The sequence below is a fragment of the Callithrix jacchus genome, chromosome 3, assembly GCF_049354715.1.
Source record: "Callithrix jacchus isolate 240 chromosome 3, calJac240_pri, whole genome shotgun sequence".
In the NCBI taxonomy this organism is placed as follows: domain Eukaryota; kingdom Metazoa; phylum Chordata; class Mammalia; order Primates; family Cebidae; genus Callithrix; species Callithrix jacchus.
The window spans coordinates 84,494,364-84,501,248 of NC_133504.1; the positions used below are offsets into that span (position 1 = coordinate 84,494,364).

The 6,885-nt window shown below is 41.8% G+C and overlaps 1 pseudogene; it reads right to left on the bottom strand.

Annotated features, from left to right (window-relative positions):
* Positions 1–6,131: 6,131 nt before the first annotated feature.
* Positions 6,132–6,618, bottom strand: LOC100896256 (oligosaccharyltransferase complex subunit OSTC pseudogene; annotated as a pseudogene).
* Positions 6,619–6,885: the final 267 nt, after the last annotated feature.

Genomic DNA, 6,885 nt, shown 5'->3' on the forward strand with positions numbered 1-6,885 from the left:
AAACCCTGCCTCTAAAAAAAAAAAAAAAAAAATTAGAAAACCTGATTAAATTAATCTGAAATCTGTTTGGCCCATAAACCATAACTCTGCTAAACTTATTTTTATATATATTTTTCCTAATTTTCTTGTGTGACGTTCTCCCCTATAGCCACCTATTTGCTATTAGGAATCTGTAGCTGACAAGTGTTGTAGAGGGTTTGCTCATTACATGAGTAACCATAGCACAATAGAGCTAAATTCTATCACTCTTTTATAAAAGATCATATTTGTATTCTCATGTTCCCTCATGATTGAGTAAGTGGCCTGTTATTATTTTGGCTAAGTGTTGCAGTCCTTTGGTTTATTGTCATGCTGTATGTAGACCACCAGAGTGGATTTCAGGTTCCACTTACTCAAGCTCACAGATACCACAGGCTTAGTCAGCACCAAGTTTACTTTCCAGAAAGAACACAGGACAGGGAAGACAGCAGCAGCGCCATGGAGGACCTGGCACCAGCTTCCATGTCTCATCACAACACAGGATACATTTTTGCCACAAAGGATGTTAAGCCAAACTAAGGAGATTAGAGCAGCATATGGAAGCTACAGGATCTATGCTCCCTTAGATAAAACTTAGCACTTGGAGGACACCTACCTCTCTCTCTCTCTCTCTCTCTCTCTCTCTCTTTTTAATCTGAGACAGAGTCTTGCTCTGTCACTTAGGCTGGGGTGCAGTGGCACAATCTCGGCTCACTGCAACCTCTGCCTTTTGGGTTCAAGTGATTCTCCTGCCTCAGCCTCCTTGGCAGCTGGGATTACAGGAATGCACCACCAAGCACAGCTAATTTTTTTTATCTTTAGTAGAGATAGGGTTTCTCCATGTTGGCCAGGGTAGTCTTGAACTGCTGACCTCAGGTGATCCACCTGCGTCAGCCTCCCAAAGTTCTGGGATTACAGGCATGGGCCACCGTTCATGGCCCAAATTTATTTTTAAATAGATAATTAACATGGTACTGAATTCAAAAAGATACAAAGGAATACAGTAAAAAATGAGTCTTCTGATCTCTACCATTTTATCGCCAAATTTCCCAAAGTTTTCTGTTTCTACCAGCTTCTTATGATTCTTCCAATACTATTCCATGTATTGATGAATATTTGTGTATGTGCTTTTAAAATAAAATTTTAAATTATCGAAGTAATATCTGGAAAAATATTATATAAATGGAATCATAGAATAGGTAACCTTCTGAGATTGGCTTTCTTTGCTCAGCAAAACTCCTTGGAGATTCATTCTAGTTGTTGCATGCATCAGTGGTTCATTCCTTTTTATTGTAAAGTAGTATCAATTAGAATTTGTTTTTTTTTTCTTTAAGAAATGAGTCTTGCTATGTTACGCGAGCTGAGTGCAATGGCTATTTACAGGCACAGTCACGCTACTGATCAGCATGGAAGTTTTGACCTACTTTCCTACCAACCTGGGCCTGTTCACTCCTACCAAGGTAACCTGGTTATCCCCTGACCTCGGGAAGTCACCATATTGATGCTGAACTTTGTGCAGACACCTGATTATTATAGCACACTACAGCCCTCCTGGTCTCAAGGATTCTCCTTATTGTGATAGAAGATGCTGTGGTGTCTAGTATGAAGATTCTAATTTAGCCAGGCCTATCCGCCCAGCTACTGTGTTAACCTCAGACACCACAGCATCTTCTATCACAATACTTTTTTTTTTTTTTTGAGACAGAGTTTTGCTCTTGTTGCTCAGACTGGAGTGCAATAGTATGGTCTCGACTCACTGCAGCCTCCGCCTCCCGGATTCAAGCGATTCTCCTGCCTCAGCCTCCTGAGTAGCTGGGATTACAGGCATGTGCCACCATGCCCAGCTAATTTTGTATTTTTAGTAGAGACGGGGTTTTCGCCATGTTGGTCAGTTTGGTCTTGAACTCCCAACCTCAGGCACTCTACTCGCCTTGGCCTCCCAAAGTGCTGGGATCACAGGCATGAGCCACCGTGCCTGGCCCAGAATACATTTTAGGAAACTAAATAACCGGGCACGGTGGCATGTGCCTGTAGTCCCAGCTACTCCGGAGGCTGAGGTGGGAGGATCGCTTGAGCCCAGGAGTTCTGGGCTGTAGTACGCTATCCTAATTGGGTGTCTGCACTAAGTTCGACATCAAAATAGTGACCTCCCAGGAGGGAGGGACCACCAGCTTGCCTAAGAAGCGGGGAACCCGCCAAGGTCGGAAACGGAGCAGATCAAAACTCCCGTGCTGATCAGTAGTGGGATGGCACCTGTGAATAGCCACTGCAGTCCAGCCTGGGCAAGAGTCCATCTCTAAAATAAATAAATAAATAAAAAGAGAAAGAAAAAGAACTAAATATAAGTGACTCTAAGTGTCAAACATTGCATTGAAATAAATATAGGCCTAGTTTTGTATTCAGCTGTGTAATGGTAACTTTATGAATATGACCCTGGGTGAAGCCCAGGACAGTCTTTCCAATAGGAAATGTGTAAAGTTAGGAAATACCACTGTGCTTGTATGTATTTAATCATTTGGTCAACACTACTTACATTGACCTTAAGGGACAAGAACAGTAATCCTAGATTTAATGAAACCTCTAGAAGAAGCTTCTGGGTTCTTCTCCATGGGAATAATTTCCATTTCCTCCAGGGTAGCATGCCTGGTACATGAAGAGCCGAAGTGCAAACCAGCTATTTGAGTAGGTCAAAAGGGTATAGTACTCTTTTATGGCCTCTCTCTGGTGTTTAGAACAACTTCCTTTTGCAGGACAAAATTATCTTAGTGGATTAAGATGATATTGCCTATTCAGAGGCGTTAGGAAACTGTGAAGGACAAGGAAGGATGAGGAAAACTGCAAATTCAGGACACTTTGAACCTCACAGTTGTTGAAACAGCTTTGTAAGAAGCTTCTGGAAAAAGGAAATAATACTCTGTCAAGAAGTGCTTTTCTGTTTTTTGTTTTTTTTTTCCTTTTTTTGAGGCATGGTCCCACCTTGTCACCCAGGCTGGAGTACAGTGGCATATCTTGGCTCACTATAGCCTGGACCTCCTGGGCTCAAGCCATCCTCCCACCTCAGCCTCCCAAGAAGCTGGAACCACAGGCACATACTACCACACCTGGCTAATTTTTTGTATTTCTGATGGCGACAGGGTTTCACTGTGTTGTCAAGGCTGGTCTCAAACTCCTGAGCTCAAACTATCTTTCTGCCTCAGCCCCTAAAGTACTGGGATTACAGGTGTGAACCACTGCACCCAGCCTAGAAGCACTATATATATGTGTGTGTGTGTATGTGTGTATGTAAATTCTGGGCTAAGTGCAGTGGCTTGCATTTGTAATCCCAGCTTCTCAGGAGGCTAAGGCAGAAGAATTGCTTGAGCCCAGAGTTCGAGGCTGCAGTGACCTATGACCGTGCCACTGCACCCTAGCCTCGGTGACAGAGCGAGAGCTGGTCTCCAAAAAAAAAAAGGTATTTTGCCATATGATAGAATGTCTTTCTTTCAAAGTATTAGTTTTTGGAGAGACTATGAGGAGAGGAAATAATGTTAGACATAGGTTTTTAGATGGAAAAAATGTATGTTTGACCCTTTATGATTTTTATAAATTAAAATATGATCTAAAGATCTGTAAATGGGAGCAGAATATTTATAGGCAACTAGAAACATTTGAATAGCAAATTTCATTGGTTTGCAGATGGCACATAAATGTGACTTTGCAAAAATAGATCAGAGAGAACAGGAGAGAAATGGAGAATAATTTATACAGTGACAAAGAAAACAATGTCTAGGCCCCAAAACTTAACAATTATTTTCCTATTTCTGCTCAAAGTACTTTACATGTTAACTTTTAAGATAATTACTTTAATATTTTCCTCAGTTTAACATGCAAGCAACATTTTAGTTTGTGTCCTTGAAAGGACTCAACATTTTAGTTTGTGTCCTTGGCCGGGCGTAGTGGTTCACACCTGTAATCCAAGCACTTTGGAGGGCAAGGCGGGCGGATCACCTGAGGTCGGGAGTTCAAGACCAGCCTGACCAACCTGGTGAAACCCTGTCTTAAGAAAAAAAAAAGGAAGTTTCTTTCCTTCTCTCTGCTTTTTTTTTTTTTTAACCATGCAAATTTAGAATAATAATGCTAAAAGACCAGGATGAGGATAAAACATACTGCAAAAGTCAACTATTCAGGCCCATTAAGCATTTCAAACTCAGTGTGTCCAAAACCAACTTCAGCTGCTTCTCTGCTTTTTCACATGAAATCTAGAATTTTAGGAATTATTCTAATCTCCTTCTCTCCCTCCAGTCTTTCCCACAACAGTCATTGAATTCTCCTCATACCAACATCTTTTGTAGTACTTCCCTTCTCTGCCTTCACATTTGCCACTGTTTTATTCACACTCTCTCTATCCCCCGTTTCTCCCACCACCCTCATTTTAGAGATGGACTGGGACTTCCTGAGTGGTCTTTCTGACTCTGATCCTATGATCTATTCTAGAATAATCTTTCTAAAACAAAAGTCTTAACCAGGTGACACCGCTCCTACTCCAAGTATTCAATAAATACTTGAATTGGATATAATGGATTCAAGAAAATCCAAATTCTTCAGCTTAATACACAAAATCTTCACAATGTGGTCCGAGCTTGTGGCTCCTGCCTCATGACCAGCAATTCCAGCACTACATACAGGGCCCTGAATATATCTTAGTCTTCCTCTCCACTTTGCCTTCCAATATCCTGCTCCCTATTATTCAAATGTTTCCCTTACTTTCATGAAACACAGCTCAAAAGCCCTCTTCTGGGCGGCTACCTGCATCAGTCTTTTTTTTTTTGAGACGTAGTTTCACTCTTGTTGCTCAGGCTGGAGTGCAATGGTGCAATCTCCACTCACCACAACCTCCGCCTCCCAGGTTCAAGTGATTCTCCTGCCTTAGCCTCACAAGTAGCTGAGATTACAGTTGCATGCCACCACACCCGGCTAATACCAGTTTTATTTATTTATTTATTTATGAGACAGAGTCTCGCTCTGTCACCCAAGCTGGAGGGCAGTGGCGCAATCTTGGCTCACTGCAAACTCCATCTCCCAGGTTCAAGTGATTCTCCATCCTCAGCCTCTTGAGTAGCTGGGATTACAAGTGCCCACCACCATGCCTAGCTAATTTTTGTATTTTCAGTAGAGATGGGGTTTCACCATGTTGGCCTGGCTGGTCTCGTACTCCTGACCTCAAATGATCCACCAGCCTCAGCCTCCCAAAGTGCTGGGATTATAGGCGTAAACCATTGCACCTGGCCTTATTTTTATGTATGTATGTATTTTTAATTAGAAAAAGTATTTATTTCTGCTCCTTTTATACATCCAGGAAATAGTCTTGCATATATATCTGAAATAATCTATCATCACACACTCTAGTTAAAGGCAAAGCAGCATAGGTAAAGCTGATCAGCTGTCCAGAGTTCTCAGCTTATGGAATCTTGATTCTTGATTTTATGTTAATTTCTGAAAATAAAAAATGTCATCTCCAAAAAATGTTAAGGGGGTTGTAAAAAAATAATCACTTTATTTGATATTATAATTGTAAATATGGAGTATGTTTTAAGAAATGAAAAACTGAAAAGAAAATGCTACTCAACATCGTTGGTATAGCAATAGGTCAGCAGGAAAAAAAAATATTGTTATCAACTTGTCTCTTTAATACCAAGAAAAAGTTCTACTACAAGCTTCTTTTTTTTTTTTTTGAGACGAGTTTCGCTGTTGTTACCCAGACTGGAGTGCAATGGCACAATCTCAGCTCACCGCAACCTCCACTTCCTGGGTTCAAGCAATTCTCCTGCCTCAGCCTCCTGAGTAGCTGGGACTACAGGCGCGCACCACCATGCCCAGCTAATTTTTGTATTTTTAGTAGAGACAGGGTTTCACCTCATTGACCAGGATGGTCTTGATCTCTTGACCTCATGATCCACCTGCCTCGGCCTCCCAAGTGCTGGGATTATAGGTGTGAGCCACCATGCCTGGCCTACTCCAAGCGTCTATATGCTTCCTCTATTTTCACTGTATATTTCTTTTACTGCTGCTCTTCATTCTTTTCTATATTTCGTATTAGAGGATTGGTACAGCCTTTAAACTTTATTGACAGGAGCAAATCCAGTATCCACTGATTTCTTCTCAAAGGCACTCTAACCCATCAGATAGCCCAGCAGTTTCATTCTCATGAATACTCTAGCCATGAAAAAACTCAATAGGACACAGAGGAATCCAATGAATAGAAGAAGAAATTTATTGAGTTTTGGGATATTTGGTGCATCCGACTGGTCCAGGATTGTGAAACCTAAACCTCCCATTGTAAACAGGAAGCTGGATGCAAGTCCTTCTATAATATATTGTCCATTTACTCTCTAGGCCAAGAAAGCTACTGGCCTCCGATGCCCATGTTCACCAGCCAACACTTGGAGGTTCAACAATAACATCATAAATTATTCCTCCAGTGATGAGGAAGTAAGACACCACCACCAGAGCATACACAGTCATGGCTAATGGCATGTGCAGCCAGGGTGGCTTCTTCAGCTTCAGGCTGGGACATTTGAGTACTAAGAACAGGATGCGGTACTAAGTCTCCATGTTGGTAGCAGAAAGCTATTTATTTATTTATTTATTTTGAGACAAAGTTTTGCTCTTCTTGCCCAGGCTAGAGTGCAATGGCACCATCTCAGCTCACCTCAACCTCTGCCTCCCAGGTTCAAGCAATTCCCTGCCTCAGCCTCCTGAGTAGCTGGGATTACAAGTGCATGCCACCATGCCTGGCAAATTTTTGTATTTTTAGTAGAGACAGGGTTTCACCATGTTGGTCAGGCTGGTCTCGAACTCTTGACCTCATGATCTACCCTCCTCAGACTC